This window comes from Saimiri boliviensis, chromosome 9 (assembly GCF_048565385.1).
Source record: "Saimiri boliviensis isolate mSaiBol1 chromosome 9, mSaiBol1.pri, whole genome shotgun sequence".
NCBI classification, from domain to species: domain Eukaryota; kingdom Metazoa; phylum Chordata; class Mammalia; order Primates; family Cebidae; genus Saimiri; species Saimiri boliviensis.
This window is the reverse complement of record NC_133457.1, coordinates 6,291,026-6,309,960: the sequence shown is the minus strand read 5'-3', so window position 1 is coordinate 6,309,960 and position 18,935 is coordinate 6,291,026. Positions and strand designations below refer to the sequence as shown.

Here is an 18,935-nt window from a genome sequence, read left to right as displayed (position 1 = left end):
AAGTAAATGGTAAATTGGCATGCAATTGGTCAATATTAGGTTATTAATTGAACTAAAATCTGATGAGAGGCTTGATTATTAATACCTGAACTTGCTTACCAGTATATAAACAAACCAGGGAAAATGCCCTTTAGTTTGTTTCCCATGATGAGCTGCATAGAAACGTTTTTTTTTTTTTTTTTTGCTTTGCATAATAGCAGAGCATGTTGGTTTGTACTTTTTTTTGGTACCCGTAAGAACAAAAACTTAGAAGATCTTTCTTGAGAAATGAGTCTGTTTTTAAAGATTGAAGGCTAATGAGTTTTAATCTAAGTTAATATGAAATGGTTTAATCATTTCTATGAATGATTTCTACTCATTGGATTTATCTGTTGAGTCCTTGGAATTGTAACACATTTAAAATCGAAACCTAGTCTTAGTTGATGAACAATATGGGGAAGGAAGAGAAATATTTTAAAATCGTATGGAATGTAGAGTCTTTCACTTATTTGTAGTATTATAATAAATGGGTATTGTGAACAATTAAAACCTCAGAATCCTACAACCCTGTATGTTTAAAAAAAATAAAATCACTGTAGAAAAACTAGATGGAAGTCACCTATATGGAATGAAGCTGAGGTTGTCAGTTCAGTCAGAAAGCTATTAAGCCTCCGGTTATGGTAACATTGGAGCCCCATTAATTGGCTGGTAGACTGTGTCCCTCTACAACTGAGTATGTTTCATAGAAGCTATAAAAGCAAATCACTTAGTGGATGAACATACATAAAACCTACTTTTTCATTCCACCTGAGTTTACTTTTTGGTGTCTAAGGAGTGTGTGTGTGTGTGTGTGTGTGTGTGTGTGTGTATTTATAGATGTATGTAATTTCACTGAGCTGGCCTCTCCCCGACAGTTTTCTTTTTTTAATCCATGTTATAATTGGTGCACTTTGCAGGAAATGTTGCAAGTATATTGCTGTCTTCACAATGGGAGCCTTGTATTTATTCACGATAATACCTGGAGATAAGTGACACGAACACTCCTTCCAGTGATTTCAAAAATGCCTTTGACTAAAACAGAATTGTGGAGCCATTTATCTTTGGCTCCCTCCAGGCTTCCTTTTCTTTGTTCTCTTCTGAAGTCTCTACTACAGTTGTCTTCATTTTGGGGAGTGGTGGTACCCGGCCCAGTTAATTGAAATGGCACAGGACAGAATGAGGAGAAGGACCCAGTGCAGAAGCACTGGGGCAGTAGGATGGACTGCAGAAACGGGATGGAAAGTCAGCCCAGCAGGCTGAACCCCAAGTTCAGACTCATTGACTGCCACTAATGTATCAAAGGCAGTCAGTCACGCAGGCAAAAAAGAAGAAAGCCTTTATATGAGTTCCAGTGTGATGTAGCGAATGCTTTACTCCAGGCGGGTAGACAATAGCAGCATACAGTGTGGCAACGGGCAGCGTATTTGTAAATTCCAGGACAAGTTGCTGTGTCCTCCTCACACTCCCCGTGATTAATGTCATCTGCACCGTTGCTGACATTTATTCAGCTCAGGCTGTGCTATGCATTCTTTGCTTCGGTGAGTGTGTAGCTACGCGGAAGGAAGCTGAGGCCTGTAGAAAAGGCACATAGCGAGAAGTAGGCAGGGTCGAGTTGACTTCCTTAGCATGTCTGATGCCGGACCCTGAGTTCTGGTTCTGTGGCTTTAAGTCAGGGAGGACTCCATTCTCTCGACAAGAGCTAGGCTCAGTTCCTGTTCCTGGAGTAACAGGATTCTGAGCTGGATACCAGGATGAGTACTCAGATACTGAGAATGAGACAGATGGTTCGCAGAACGAAAGTGGATGGTGGAGACTGAGCTTGGGAATAAGATAGGGCTGAGCGGCTGGGTGCGGTGGTTTATGCCTGTAATCCCAGCACTTTGGGAGACTGAGGCAGGCAGATTGTGAGGTCAGGAGTTTGAGACCAGCCTGGCCAACATAGCGAAACCCCCCGTCTCTACTAAAAAATACAAAAAAATTATTCGGGTGTGGCGGCACGCACACCTGTAATCCCAGCTACTTGGGAGGCTGAGGCAGGAGAATCGCTTGATCCCGGGAGGCAGAGGTTGCAGTGAGCCGAGATTGCGCCACGGCATTCCAGCCTGGGCGACAGTGCGAGACTCCGTTTCAAAAGAAAAAGGAAAAAATGGCTAGGGACGGGCACTTGGTTAACAAAGTAAGATATACTTTTGAGGGTTGGCTAGCAGACAGTGTGATGCAAAGAGTATTGGTTTAGAACTCATTAAATTATTTCTGCCCCAAATCAGAGTTGGGGTGTCTCAGCTTCCAGGTGAGGCTTCCAGCTCCGAGTGTCCTTGGCTGGGGTAGGGGGTGGGGGCGTCAGCTCCAGGACAGTGGGAGAGGATTGATAAGTACAGTGAGAGACAGTTCTTTGCCATTTAAAAACCTATTAGGAAGGAATCTGAAAATGGTCACATTGTAATGGAAATTTCTGAAAGATATATTTGTATTTTGTTAGGGATTGAAGAGATCAAAACTCTACTTCAGTTCTTTCTCACTGGCCAACAGATGGGAGGTGTTTTTTTAAATTGAGGGTAAGATATGGGTGGTGGCGGCCTTCCTGGAAATTTTGAAGTCATACTCATTGCTTGTGCCATGGTTGAAACTGTCAGCCTAATAGCTTTGCTGTTTTAACACTAGCCAGCAGATTAGAGACTGCTTTGTGGGGGATTTCAGGTAGGGAGTGAGAGTTGGTTGCTGGGCCCTCCTGGAAACTTTGAAATCACATTGTATGAGGTCAGTCCTCTTTGCTTGTAATTGACTTTATCAGCCTAATAATTTTATCTATAGGACATTTGTGACACCACTAGAAAGACCTCAGAAGCTCATTGTGATGGCATTAAAAGGCAGCTTGGAAATCGAAAGCAAATTGATATAGAAGAATATGGGCTAGGTGTGGTAGCTCACACCTATAATCCCAGTACTGTGCTTTGGGAATAAAAGGCAGAAGGATTGCTTGAGGCCAGGAGTTAAAGACCAGCCTAGGCAATAGAGTGAGACCCATCTCTACCAAACAAACAAACAAACAAACAAACAACAACAACAACAACAAAAAATTAGTCAGATGTGGTGGTGCATGCCTGCAGTTCCGGCTACTCAGAAGGCTGAGGTGGGAGGATCGCTTGAGCCAAGGAGTCTGAGGCTGCAGTGAGCTGTGGTTACACCACTGCCCTCTATCCTAAGACTCTATTTAAAAAAGAAAGAATATGGTTACTCTTGGGAAAAAAACAAAATTTTGTTTTTATGAGAATGTCCTTGGTGATAATGAAGGAAGAAAACACAGGAAGCATACAATATGCTGTGAACGCAGATTCATTTCTAATGGAGTATTTCTCAATATTTTCCATGAAACATGAATCATAGGTCTTGAAGGGGCCACAAAAGGTCATAGTTTATTCTCACTTGGGGGCAGCCCATACCTATGGTGTCCTAGACAAAAGATTTATTTTCTCTCCACCAGCTCAAAGTTATAAAGAGCTAATTGTTAGGAAAAAAAAGAATCTTAGCAATCAATATGAATTTTGCCTTCGCTTCAATTCAGGAATTAATAGAGGGCACACTCGGGTCTCTCCCATTATTTTCATATCTGTGTCTGGGCTGAGGGGCTGGTAATGCAGCCTTCCTTCCTGTCCACACATGCCATCTTTTTATCTGCTCTCCATAAAATCCTCCGGCCAAAACAAACACCATGCTTCCTTTAAGACTTTAGGCCTGTCTCTTCTAAGAATCGTCCCAGACCAACTGTCTGACTTTTCCCTGAATTCTGGAGGAGCAGATAGAGGTGGCCGCTGTGGAGCAGGTATAACACTACACAGTCTGGTCAAATGCCCAAACCTTTCCTTAGCTCTTGAATTAGATACGGATTCTATAGTGACAGGAAGCAGTGCTATCTTCACACAGCTCCCCAGGCACACAGCTTGAGCATAGTTACGGACTGGATTCCTGACTGGCTCTGGTATTACATTCAAGCTTGAAGATTTTGCTTTTAAATTTTATGCTTTTGTTGGCAGTTTAAGATGTTTAGTTACGTGCTTTTAGCAGTCCCTAAATCTCGCTCGATAGAAGGACTTTCAAATATCAGATTGCATTGATAATTGAAATTAATACATTTCCTTTAGAGAAACATGTAAATTCCAAAGAACTTTTATAATGGCCCTACATCCATACTGTAATTTTTATTTAAGACTGTGATAGATAAATTGTGAGGCTAAAGAAAGTAGGTGAGTGTGATGGTGATTTATAAAAAAACTGATTAAAGTAAAATGCTTAGGAAGTACCATTATTTCAGTAAACAGTAATATTTAAAGATAACTTAACTGCTAATGGTTCTTGTCCAAAATAATTGATGAATCTTTTGCCACAGCAGTTAATCCGCTGACTTGGGTTAAGTGATTAGTGACCTTGAAATGACTAAATGCCAACAGAAGGCACGGCACGGTCACAGGAACTCTGAGAGGGCACTCATATGAGATGGCTGAAGCTTTGAAGCTATTCGAATGTGAAACTTTTTCCGCTCTTGCTTGTTCTCTGTAGCTTTCTTCAGCTCTGTGTCTAATTCTCCCCCGCCCCAGTGAGTGTGGGAACTGTATCATTGATGAACACCACACTCTGCCCGGTGGCTCTGTGAATGGCACCATTGAGAGTTGTTCGACATTTCTGAATTTTCTCATTTGTGTCCCATCCCCCACCCCTTCATGTATGATTCAGCATCCAGAATGTCACAGCGACCTTCATGTTACTTTTTTTCCCCTTATGTGATACTTTAAGTGCATTTACTAGACTTGTTTGGCACATTAAAACACTGACCTGTCATTCTTTCTAAGAATTTTATGACAGGTCCTAGGGCATTTGGGTTGTCTTTTGCCTCGTTTAGTGTGAAACGACAAGAATAGTGTCATACTTGGGCTTGCAAACAGAGGTAGACTAAAACTTCAAAAGCACAGCATCTATCTGGTCTTCCCCTTCAACACATACTTTGCATATAAATGAGAAATTCCTGTTTTACTAGCTTAAAACCCAGGCAGAGGACCTGTTGCAAATGAAGTCTGTTTTTAAAGATTGCCCTGTCTTGGCTTAAATGTGCAAACAGTTTTTTGATAAAAGATATTTGGGTGGTTTGAAAGTAAAATTATTGTAACATGAATGCATTAAATTCTAAATCTTTGCCAGCTTATATTATATTGGATGAATTGTTCTTTGACTATTTGTAGAATGTCTGTGTTATAAATGGAAATGTTTCTTCTTATTACAAGATTAGGATTTTGTGATCTTCTTTTCTACCTGAGAAACTGCCTTGAAACCGCCCCCCCTCCCTTTTTTCCCCCCTTTTTGAGACAGGGTCTTGCTCTGTCCGCCAGGCTGCAGTGCGGTGTCACTGTCAGATAGATCATAGCTCATTGCAGTCTTGACCTCCTGAGCTCAAGTGATCCTCCCACCTTGGGCTCCAAAATTGCTGGGATTACAGGCATGAGCCAGCGTGCTTGGCTGAAACCCATTTCTTTAGTATTCGGGGGATTTGTGAGGGATTGCTAACAGACTGAACTGTCGTTGTGAGCACTTGGGCCTCACTTGGAAAATCTTCTAGGATTGAAAATAGCATGTCATTTGTCAAGGCTAGCCCTAGTGTCCTGCCCATCTTTCTGACGGATCCAAAGCTGCGTATGGGAGAGTTAATCCTTCAGGGAGTCTCTAAGCCAAGAGAGTCTGAATTTCTAGGAAAATCTGAATTACTCTACCGACTTTCCAGTTCACCTTATGATCCTTAAATGTTAGCTTCAAGACAAACCAGTTTTTTTACCTGTGTGTGTCTATACTACAAATATATATTTACATGTGTATGTACATATATTTGCTTTATTGGAAGATTTTTCCATTTTCCATGATTGGATTTACATGACATTTGGAGAAAGACTGAAGAAAAATTACTTTGAGCTTTGTGGAGTCTCTTGATCTCCGAAGTATTTGGGGGCTTTATTTTATATGCAGCGATTTAGCAATTCCTCTCAACATGGACTAACGCACAAATAGACATTCCATATGCTGACCTGATAAACTCCTTTACAGACCGCAGCTTGCTGCTGAGTAACTGGAAGTTTACCAGCAGGTGGTTTCCACCAGGGTCGGAAAACACTGACGGGCCTAGAGCAGAAAGTCCGGGTTATGGAAGGAATGAGAGCAAAGGCTGTGATTGTACATGCAACTGTCATCTCGCTGGGATTGTGTAATGTCACGAGGAAATGTCACGAGGCTGGGTTACATCAATACCAAACTATGCGGCTTCCCTAGGAGGTTTTAAGTCCCTCTCTAGGGAGATACTCAGGGTTATCTGCTGCTTCCTGCCTTTCTCCTCCTTCCCAGCTATCTTGATTTTTATGTTTATCCTTATATTTACATAAGAGTGGAATTTCGAACCATGAGATAAAACGATCACCCAATGTTATATCATCAAACGGAAGAAGAATTGGTGTTCTCAGAGTACAGCTCTGTAGTGTGGATCCCTGGTCATTGGTAGCGAATGCTTAACCGGTTAGCCCCACATTCCTCTCTCAATGATACAACCTATCTGATAAGATTCTGAGGATAGTCCCTTGTATGTGTCATTATTATCATCATTGTTATCTAGTTGTATACACAGCCTTGCTGGTTTTTCTCCTGCTAAATAGATGGCATGATTAATTGTGGGCAATGACTTCATTTTCCTACTTGTCGAAATCAGTTGAAATTCTAGTCTACCTTCCATTGCTTATTTATGATAGACTTGCTTTCATAGGGTTGCCGGTGATGGCACCAGTTCAAACATTTTAGATGAAGCTTTATAAGAATGTGTATACTGTTCAGATACAGGGTTATGGCTAAAACAATGGGTCCAGTGTTGCATGAATTTAAAGTAAATTTTGTCGTAGTTTTAGTTGTTGGTTTTCTTTTGAATAACGGCAATTCACTCTCACACCATGCCTGAGCAGCTGTATGCAGAGAAAGCTGTATCCACTGATTTTATCCAATAAAGCAGTTTTTCTAGTGTGCCTCCCAGTCTTTAGGCTTTGCCTTTTACATTTTCATTAAATTTTATACTTCTGGCTGGGCCTCAGTGGCTCACTCCTGTAATCCCAACACTTTGGGAGGTCAACTGGGGTGGATTGCTGGAGGTCAGGAGTTCGACACCAGCCTGGCCAACGTGGCAAAACCCCATCTCTACTAAAAATACAAAAAATAGCCGGACGTGGTGGTATGTGCCTGTAATCCCAGCTACTTGGTAGGCTGAGGCAGGAGAATCACTTGAACCTGGGAGGCGGAAGTTGCAGTGAGCTGAGATTGCCCGCTGCACTGCAGCCTGGGTGACAGAGTGAGATTTTATTTAGTGTACCCTGTTTCTTAGTACCAAGGAGCAGCAAGGGCTATATATTGGGAAGATCATTATAGGTTTTGGAGTAAGATTGCCTGGCCTAGATATCCCCTGCACATTAGTTGTATATTATAAAATTAGTTCATTAACTTCTCTCTACCTCCGTTTCCTTATCTGTAGAGCTGGATTAGTAATCTTTGTCTTGAAGGATTGCTGTGATTAAATGATTTACTGTGTAGAGAGTATGAAGAGTAGTTTCTGAGTCATAATAAGGGCCCAATACATAGGGGTGATTACTAAGCTTTAGGTCTTTATTATGGGTGGGCATTGAACCCTCCTTCATTTTTTGTCACCTAATCATTTTAAAGCATTTCAGAAAACCTGTGTGAACTGGAGTTAAGAGGAAGTTTGAGATGTCTTCATGTTTAAATTCAAACACTTGAGAATAACACGTTTAAAAGCTAGGCAATTGCGGGTTAGTTTCTGAACCCTGCTGCCCTTTAGGCTTGCTAAACAATGATTAAAATGTCATCCCTGGAGGCACCACTGCTTAGAGTTCTTCACATGTCACAGATCTTTGCATTCAGAAGAGCGAGCAGTGTCGTATTACCTCAATGGTCAGCCACAGGTTATTTCACAGCTTGTAGTCTTTCAGTTCCTGCCTATTCTTTCTGTATTTTTGACTCTTGTTCTTACACTTCCAACCTGAAATAGAAAAGTTCTTGTTACAAGTGTCTTTAAGGAAGACTGGATTAAATTCTTCAAGGGCAAGGGTCAAAGCTTAGTCATCTTGTGTCTCAGAACGTAGGAGGCATTCAGAATGAAGGAAAGTCATTTCCCAAGACTTGTCTTAGTCTGTCTGGGCTGCTGTAACAAAATAACCGGAGACTGGGTGGCTTATTAACAATGGAAATGTATTTCCCACAGTTCTAGAGGCTGGGAAGTCCAAAATCAAGATACTGGCTTACTCGCTGTCTGAGGAAGGCCTGTTTTCTGGTTCATAGATGGCTGTTCCTCTCTGTGTCTTCACATGTTTGAAAGGCCTGGGGTCTTTTTGAGTCTCTTTTATAAGGTCTCTAATTCCATTCATGAGGGATTAGTGTCCCTCATGATCCAGTCACCCCTTCTAATACCACTCCTTCTAATACCATCACCTTTGAGGTTAGAATTTCAATGTATGAATTTGCGGTGGGGTGGGGGATGAAAACATTCAGGCAGTGATAGCACTGGTCAAGACACAAGATGGAAAAATTCTTTTAGTTAATTTAAAGAAGTTATTTATTTTTGTTATTCTCATTAGGAGTTAAATTTGGTGATTTTTCACTCTTGGTTCCTCAAGTTCAGATACAGGCATGAGTATGTTTCCAAAAACAGTAATTCTAAAGTCCAATATATGGATTAGCTTCTCTTACCTGTAAAACTTTCTTTTGGGGAAGAATAGGATGGGAATACGTTAGAAAATATTTTTAAGACAATTTAATCCTTAAAGACACACCAACTTTTTGCCAAACTTTGTATTTATTTTTGTATTATTAACAAATAATTGGCCAGGCATGGTGGCTCATGCCTGTAACCCCAGCACTTTGGGAGGCAGACGCGGGCGAATCACAAGGTCAGGAGTTTGAGACCATCCTGGCCAATATGGTGAAAACCCTGTCTCTACTAAAAATACAAAAATTAGCCAGGTGTGGTAGCAGGCGCCTGTAATCCCAGATACTCAGGAGGCGGAGGCAGGAGAATCGCCTGAACCCAGGAGGTGGAGGTTACAGTGAGCCAAGATCATGCCACTGCGCTCCAGCCCGGGTGGCAGAGTGAGACTCCGTCTCCAAAAAAATCCCAAAAAACATAAAACAATAATTTACGTTACTCATTAATTTTATTAATATTTTATATTTTCTTGCTGTTGGAAATTCTAGTGTTTATATGAAGTAATAAATTCTCTGTAAACTGTGTGTCAGACCTGGGGAAAAAAAAAACACACTTTAAATAGTAAATGAGGGCCAGGTGCAGTGGCTCACGTCTCTAATCCCAGCACTTTGGGAGGCCAAGGAGTGCGGATCACGAGGTCAAGAGATTGAGACCATCCTGGCCAACAAGGTGAAACCCTGTCTCAACTAAAAGTACAAAAATTAGCTGGGCGTGGTGGTGCGTGCCTGTATGTCCCAGCTACTCAGGAGGCTGAGGCAGGAGAATTGGGGGAGGCAGAGGTTGCAGTGAGCCGAGATCGTGCCCCACTGTATTCCAGCCTGGTGACAGAGTGAGACTCCATCCATCCATCAGTCAATAAAGTAAATGAGTTTGATTTGTGCTTGTCAGCTTTTGCATTGCTATAAAGAAATACCTGAGACTGTGTCGTTTATAAAGAAAAGAGGTTTAATTTTCTCATGGTTCTGCAGGATATGGGTGTGGTGGCTCATGCCTGTAATCCCAGCACTTTGGGAGGCAGATGCGGGTGAATCACAAGGTCAGGAGTTTGAGACCACCCTGGCCAATATGATGAAACCCTGTCTCTACTAAAATTAACCAGGTGTGGTAGCGGGTGCCTGTAATTCTAGCTCTGAGGAGGCGGAGGCAGGAGAATCGCTTGAACCTGGGAGGCGGAAGTTACAGTGAGCCTAGAAGAAAGCATGGTGCTGGGATCTGCATCTGGTGAGGGGCTCAGAACTAACAATCACGATAGAAAGCGAAAGGGAGCCAGTGTGTCACATGGTGAGAACAGGAGTAAGAGAGAGAACGGGGCGATCCCAGACTCTTAAACAACCAGGTCTCCTGTGTACTGGGTGAGAACTCACTCATCACCATGGAGATGGTGCTCAGCCGTTCCTGAGGGATCCGTCCTCACAATCATGTCACCTCCCAGCAGGCCTCACCTCCAGCACTGGGAATGACATCTCAGTGTGAGATCTGGAGGGGACAGACATCCACATCGTGTCATGTACTGAGTTAAATGAAGGTGGCATAGTACTTTTTCTCTATGAGCAGTGTGATTGTAGGGGCAGGCAGGCAGGCATGGAGCCTGAAGGGAGGGCATTTGTGGTGGGTGTGAAGGAAAAACATATTACAGATATTTGGGAGACAGTCATGTCTTGTGACCAATGAGAACACACTGGAAGAATGCTTTCCTAAGATAGATGAACTGCAGTGTCTTAGAAAAATATTTGTCTTGTAAATAATTGAGAGCACTAAACATTTTTTACTCTCTATCTCTTAATTGGACAAGCGTTAAGAGTAACAAAAAAAGGGTTTAAAAGGCAAAGTTTTTTTTTTTTTTTTTTTTTAAAGTGGGTATTTTTTTCCTTTTCTTCAACTTGGGCATTTCCTCTCTGAAGAGAGTTTTCGGTGTTTTGGAAGGTGATTTGCACACTAGTTGTGAGGGGAAGGCTGCCGGGTAAATAGGGAATATGCCTTATTGCTTGTCTGTTGGGCCAATCTAAATATGGAGAAAACTGGCCCCAGGATTGCCCACAGAGTGGGGTTTCCTTTATGACCCTTGGTTTTGGGTTCTTTGAATTTGCTCCACATTTCTTGTGTGGTTGGATAGACCCTCCTCTCCTTGCCACCTTTTTTTTTTTTTTTCCCTATTTGGAGAGAAAAGATTATTTTCCCCCTAAGTATTCACGTCTTTTTGTGCCTGAATTAAAGTGGACACATTTCACAATTTAAATATAACACCTTTATAAATGCTTCCTATATGGCATCGTGGAGCCAGTTTTAAACACACGTTTTTGTGATCTTTCAGCTATAGGAGTGCCCACATCTTCAGTTTATTTAAAAAGTTCCCAGGTATGTATTAGCGGATTATTACTTACATTCCTAACTGATAAGAATAGGAGGCCCGGCATCAAGGGAAAAGTCTTTGGGACTAAAAAAAAAAAAAAGTGGAAACTGAAATAAAAATATAAGCCCTTTTCTCGCTCTGTCTTCTAGTGAAAATGCGGTTCTCTGTTAGAGAAATGACCAGGTGCATTTTGTTTCCCGTTTCGTTCTGCAGTTCTTATTAACGTGGGTAGACACATACGCTATCGCATGTGAATGTCAAACTGTTTGTTCTTGAAGTGTCGAGCCTTCCACAGTTCTCCTCGGTTGGATTTTTGAAGATCATTTCAGTATGTCTTAAGCTTAGATCCAGCAATGTCAGCTTTTGCCTGCGGCACTAATGGTACCTCGTGGGTAAAACACGTGTAGATGATCCAGATTTATGATGATTTAAGACTTTTCAACTTTATGATGGTTTCATTGGGATAAAGAGCATCTGTACTTAGGCATGCTAGAACTGAACTTGCCTTCTGTTGAGGAAGAGTAATCTTTGCAGGTAGTATAATTAAACATTGAAGTTGTCTTTGAGTGTAAGCTTGAAATAGTTTTCTGGTTTTTTTCTTTGAGATGAAGTTCTGCTCTTGTTACCCAGGCTGGAGTGCGATGGCGCGATCTCGGCTCACCGCAACCTCTGCCTCCTGGGTTCAGGTGATTCTCCTGCCTCAGCCTCCTGAGTAGCTGGGATTACAGGCATGCGCCACCCTGCCTGGCTAATTTTTGTATTTTTAGTAGAGACAGAGTTTCTCCATGTTGGTCAGGCTGGTCTTGAACTCCTGACCTCAGATGATCTACCTGTCTTGGCTTCCCAAAGTGCTGGGATTACAGGTGTGAGCCACCGTGCCTGGCCAAAATCATTCTTTTTGTTTTGTTTTGTTTTGTTTTGAGACGGAGTATCGCTTTTGTTACCCAGGCTGGAGTGCAATGGCACGATCTCGGCTCACCGCAACCTCCACCTCCTGGGTTCAAGCAATTCTCCTGCCTCATACTCCTGAGTAGCTGGGATTACAGGCACGCGCCACCATGCCCAGCTAATTTTTTGTATTTTTAGTAGAGACGGGGGTTTCACCATGTTGACCAGGATGGTCTCGATCTCTCGACCTTGTGATCCACCCACCTCGGCCTCCCAAAGTGCTGGGATTACAGGCTTGAGCCACCGCGCCCGGCCCAAAATCATTCTTTAAAAAGGTTAATAAAATACAGCAAAAGCATGGCAGCGTCATCCCATGAATTAGAAATCAAACTAGCATTAAATTGGTTACTTTAGTTAATAGTCAAGACAGTTCTTGCTCTGTGAGTCAGGCGCTCACCCGTTGGGTGGCGTAGTTCTTGTGTCATATACTCAAGGAAAGGAACATGTCTGACATCTCAGAAATTTACAACTGTGTATTAACAGGGGTTTGTGTCCCTTTGCACATCAGAATTACCTGGGAACTTACAAAGAAATGTTTAAAAGTTGGTGTCTCGGCTAGTTGTAGGGAATTGACATATTGTCTGAGCCCAGGGGAATGGTCAGATTATAGGGGATAGGGGACTGGGCAGCTCTAACTGTGTAGATCCCCAGAAATCATTTTGGTGTTTGGCTTGGGTGGTCCCTACAGTATATGAATTCAGTATCTGACACTGATGTCAGACTCTGAAGATTATCCAACAGGTAGAACTGCGGTTCTCAAAATGTAGTGTGAATCAGAATCACCTGGAGGCCGTTCTAACAGTTGCTGCTTCTGTCCCCAGGGCTTCCGATTCAGGTCTGGGGTGGGTGGGGCCGAAGACTTTGTATTTCTGAGAAGTTTTGGGTGTTATTGATGTTCTTGGTTCAGGAGTTCTGAGAATCATGAAGGTGGAGATTGTCGGGGTTGGTGACATTTATAAGAGAAGGGCATTTACAGAAGCTGTACCCTTAAATGACAAAGAAGACTCTCAGAATTAAGTTTGGTCACAGAATAGACAAAGGGGAAAAAAATTTCATCTAAACGCAGAAAAATAAGAAAAATTGGCTTAAACATTTATTATTCGTAAGCTCGAAGATACAGTATTTTCCTGTTTGAAAACTTTTCTCTCCCTGATTAGTTGTGATGAATCGAGGTTTGAACCAGGGATTCTAACTTTCAAAGGATTTGTTTGTAGTCTTTCAGTTTACATCTCCTAATTCAGTCGGCTAATTTTATTAGGTTCCTAATTTTACTAGGAACTTACTTTTCTTTGCTATGCCTCAGTTTCCCCATAATAAGAATAAATATGATTGCCAGAGATATCATCAGGATGTTTCAAAGTTCAGTGAATAATATTGTGTAGTATTTAGATATCACTGAACTGCGAAACTTAGCAAAAATATGAAAAATATTCCAAACTGATATCACACACTGTATTCAAGTGGTAAGTACGTCTCTTTTTCCCCAGTCAACTGGGCCACAGTAAAAGAAGCAGCCAATATGGAAGATAGTGGGCCAGTATGGAAGCTGGCTTCACTTTGTAAAGTATTATACAGAAATAGGAGAGTTCTAAAGCATAAAACTGATGAGAAAGGAAGTGACTCAGAATTCAAGGTAGATAGGACTCCACACCAGTAATGATCTGAAACTGAGGAACATTGTCTGCAGAAGAGAGAAGCCGTGAGAGACAGCTGAGGTGAGTGAATTGGCCCCATAGTAACATGTAAAATGAAATTATACATTTCTTTTTTTCTCACGTGGACAGAAACTATTCTAGACATTTAGAACAGGCCCTGTTTAAAAAAAATCTGTTTCAAGGGTCAAACTGTTGATTGCCAGACTGATTATTAGTAATTACCGTTACAGAGCTGAGGCGTTTTCTCAGCGTCTGAGTTCTGCTCCTGTTCAGTGGTTGAGTTCATTGATCGTTTTTCTCCTTCTCGTTGCACCTGTCATGCTGGTATCAGCAATTAACATTCCTCCGGAGTGAACAGAATGCCAGCCTCCATCTCAGATGTAACTCAAGAACAACAGGTGCATTCTACCTGTTTCTTGGCTGTGCCCAGAGTAGTTAGAAGGCAAGTAATTAACCATCGAACAGACTTTGAAGAAAATGAGATTCTTTAGAATTTGAGCCAAAGTGCTGAAAAGTAGCTCTGGATCATGTCGACATAATTCAGGAGACATAGGAAATGGCTCAACAGGAAGGGTGAAATAGCCTTCCCAGTCTGGCCTCTTTAAATTTGTTTTAAGTCTGTTTCCCTTCATTGATACAAATCTTACTAACTGCACCTTCCACAGAACCTTTGTTTTGTGCAGCTGTTTGTTGTTGTTATTGTTTGTTTGTTTTTATGAAGTTCACCTGAAAGGTCATTGGACTTGAATTTATACAGTAAAAATTCATTAGATTCTTAAATTTTCTCCTTCCTTTTAAAGGAAGACACCTAACGAAACCATCTGGCCCTGGGAGAAGGAAGAGAGTCCCCAGAAACAGGTTTAAATTTCTTACCATTTAGTCTGGTTCCATTGATCCAAAATAAGAGGATTATAACAGATAATTTCTAAAATTATTTTTACCACCCAATTTCTCTTTCTTTAATTCCTGTAGAGTTCTCTGTAGTTTATATGTCTCTAATTTTTATGAAAATACTTGCAGCTTTAAATAGGTTCAAGTATGGGCAGATTTTAAGAGCTTAATTATCTAGGATTTTCTATTTGAAAGTGAGATGTTAAATTATCACTGAGACCTTACTTAAGGTACGACATAAATTTCTCTAAAAGTTTGTTAGCATACGTTAATCTTGACTAGTAACAAAAGGAAAGGAAATTATCCAGTGTGATTGGTGTGTGTATGTGTGTGTGTATGATTGCCACTTTAAAAAAGCTTGCGTATTTCTTTTGTACATCAGGTGTTCTCTATCACTGGTTGTTCATCTTGGCTGCATGTTTGAGTTGCTAGAGATTTTTCAAAAACACCAATACTTGGGTCCCACCTTCAGGGATTTAGATGTAATTATTGAGTCCCAGAATATTTTTAAAGATAGTGATATTGTAAAAATTTATTTTACATTGCACTTCAAACATAATTTGATGGATTTAACTTTTATGTCTGATATTTAAGGTTTTGAATTATTTGTTAATGAAAACACTCAAATAGTGAAGTGGTACCCTTCATTCTGGGTGTTCTGACTCAGCTGAAGGACGTGTGTATGTCTTGACTACCCATCCCCCATTCGTATACCTTTTATCCACTGAGCCACATGGGGTGGCCTTTCTGCTTGTCTCTCATCTATGGGATATTACACATAGTTGTTCTTTTTGAGCCTTTTTTTTTTTTTAGGATTATTTGCCATCATTTTGTCAAATCTATGCCATTGATTTTTAAATGCATCGTTATTTTTTATGTCTCTACAAAAGAGAAAACACCACAGATTAAGTTGACTTCCTTTTTCAGTAGATGTGAAAATGTGGAAAAGGTACTTGGAATCAACGAAATATGCTTAAAATTTTGTATTATTTTTAAAGAGTGTGGGTACAAAGTAGGTAGGTATATTTCTGAAGTTCATGTGATGTTTTGATACAGGCATGCAGTGTGAAATAAGCACATCATGGAGAATGTGGTATCCATCCCCTCAGACATTTATTTTTCAAGTTACAAATAATCCATAAAATATACTCATCTTTATTTTTCTCATCTAGATATTACGTTTATTAAATATAACAAACATAGGTTTTTTTTTCTAATTTTGTGTTTGCATCATTTTGTATGAGAAAATTGAGATAGCTTTCTATTCAGTCTCCTCAGTTGTAGAAGTATGACTGATTTGTTTAAATAGGATTGCTTCTAAATATGCCCTGGAGGACTTAAATACAAGTCAGAGGCTTGTGATAGTCTTTGTTAGTTTTAACTTCTCACCGAACATCTTTGTCTCGTGGCGCTGAAAGCCTTCTTTGTGTGTGTGTGCATATTTGTGTGTACTCGTACACACAGACACACACACACTGGGTCAGTGTGTATGTTTGCCAGTGCCCCCACTTGTTTCTATTCTGCTTTGTCCAACCTTTCGGTAAAATCTACATTTTGGGTTTTAAATAATTTTAAGGTCTTCGTTGTTCATGTGTTGGCTGTTGTACCATTATCCTATTAAAAACAATATAACCCAGTTCAGCTATCTAAATGTGCTTCTAACTTTATATGGGAACTATTTAGCTTTCTTTACTTATCACTTCCCCCAATCCCTCCCACTTCTTTTTTTTTTTCCTACAGTATTAACCAAGAGAGATCTATTACCTTTGAATCTAGCCCGTGTGGCTCTGGATACTTCTCTTGCGTAATAACTAATTTAAATTTATTCCAGATGTATAAGAAATATTTGAGATTTGGGTCGTTTTAATTTTGGGAATGCTTTTAAAGTGTTATCCTAGATTAGTAGGGTATTTTTCTTCCGTGAAAATGTGTATTTATTTAAAATCTGTGGTAGCTAATCAAACTTGAAATACCGTAAGTCCTCATGTAACGTTGCCGATAGGTTCTTGGAAACTGTAAGCGAAGCTTTAAGTGAAACGTGTAACAGGTCCTTGAGTTGCATTGTTCCCTTCAACGTGGATTTGTTATTGCATCGATGAGGGGAAACACCGTTATGCGTTATTTCACTTAAAGTTGCAGCTTCTGAGAACCCATGGATGACATTCTGTGAGGACGTACTGTATTTGCCTGGTTTTCATTAAGTTAGAAGTTAGCAGAATCTGATATTTTCATTTTCCCCATTAGTAGAGGAGCTGGTGACACCCACTTGCGGATAAGTCCCTGTCTGATGACCAGGTTTGATGAACTGGCCACTCACTTTAGAGGGGCTGTCAGGCTTCTTCGTGTTCACAAATGGCTGGAAACAAAAAGGAATACCTTTTACATCACCAACCCTCTAAGTACCTATATAACATTTTGGTTTGTTTTGGCTGCCGATTCCTCTTCACAGAAATTGTTGGTTTTGCAGCCATGGTGGCCTCCTGGCTCGGTGTGGTTTTCTTCCTTTTTTGGTTCACTCTTCATGCCCATATTGCCGATGACTCCTCTTAGAGGCCTCAACCGCCATCCCCACTCCTTTTGCATTTGGGTGTCTGTATGTATGGGGTACTTAACTTCTTCTGAGTGTAGCTCAGTGCCTGGCAGAATTGTTAGGATCAGCCCGCCTCTGCTGCATTTCCACGGGTGTGTGGCGTTGCTTCCTGTCAATCTCCCTCCAGTGCCCATTCTCCGTATCCGTCTCCCTGTCCTGAACTACTCCCTGTCTTCACTTCCCCTCCCGTTTCCTGTTTTTTCTCCTGTTTCTGCTACTCACATTCTCCATGGAAAAGCATTTTTTATTTTTTTTTACCCAGTATTTTTGGAGAGAAGGTTTTGACATTGGCACCGTCTTTTAAGAAGCCCTTCCCCTGAGAGCAGAGTTGAACACAAACTTTGTAAGTTTGTGTTCAGCTTACAAAGTATCTGAGAAAAATCACACTTCTTCTTTTCACAGGACCTCTGTTTGAAATTTGCAACCAATTAAGAAACTCTTGGCCAGGTGGTGGCTCACGCCTGTAATCCCAGCACTTTGGGAGGCTGAGGCGCGCAGATCATGAGGTCAGGAGATTGAGACCATCTTGGCCATCATGGTGAAACCCCGTCTCTACTAAAAATACAAAAAAAATTAGCTGGGTGTGGCGGTGCATGCCTGTGGTCCCAGCTACTCAGGAGGCTGAGGCAGGAGAATTGCTGGAACCGAGGAGGCGGAGGTTGCGGTGAGCCGAGATGGTACCACTGCACTATAGCCTGGGTGACAGAGCGAGACTCTGTCTCAAAAAAAAAAAAAAAAACAAAATCAAACTCTTAGGTACCCCAGGTGCATAGGAGTCCTACTCGTTCAGTGCATTCACCTTAATCATGTTGGTTTACATGAGGAATAATTTTGGACTCAGCCAGCTACGTGAAATACGGTATTGTCATTCATTCAGGTTGTCTCTGCACAAAACGATTCATTTGCTGCTTGTCATGAATCCATCCGGTCAAGTATTGTGATGACATCTGGCGTGCCTTCTTTGTTTACTATGTTTACTGTACATGTTTAGAAGAAAAAAGGCCTGTAGTGACCACTTCTCTGTGTCGGCCCCTGGGTCAGGCTTTCCGTCCTGACTCATGGGTGTTGAGACCGCTGAGATCGGTTGATTGGGTGTGCAGCATTTCCTCTGTCGGACTTGGGAGCCAGAAAGCCACGAAGAAGTTTGATTTGGCTTGGGGCAGCCTTTTCCAAATATGAATTTGGATAGAGTACAGTAAGCCCTCTAAGAAAAGGAGAAGAAGAGAAAATAGCTCGAGAGCTGGGACTATCTGGGGAACACTGAAAAACGGGGAAAGTCTCCACGATCGTATTCTGTGTCTCCCCTGAGCCGGTGTCGCTGTGGTGCTCAGAGGCAGCCGTGTTGTCCAGGCCGAGTGCTCCCTGCGCTTGGGAGAAACCACAGAGGCGGCCTCTGTCCGCATGTGCTGCACGCTGCCTCGCTCCAGACGGTCTTGAATGTGACCTGGCAGCCAGTGCCGTTTCCTGCTGACGTGGCCTCCCACAACCGAGCAGAACAGAGCCACCTCAGTGTGCTGAGGAAGGAGCGGGCTGGGGCATGAATCACCAGCGGGATACGGAACAAATTAAGAGGGGAAAGCGCCTAACTGTTCGGGTTTCCTGGTAGAAAGACACCTTTCTCGTAGGAAGGAAGGAGGAGGAAGAAAAACAGGAGTGGAGAATGCCTCAAGAGTCAGACAGTGATTTGTTTGG

General features: G+C 41.6%; 1 protein-coding gene across 4 annotated transcripts in view; it reads left to right on the top strand.

The window, feature by feature from the left end:
- Positions 1-18,935, top strand: part of FNDC3B (fibronectin type III domain containing 3B) — a 371,941-nt gene that overhangs the window by 103,589 nt on the left and 249,417 nt on the right. The gene's annotated exons all lie outside the window — the stretch shown is intronic.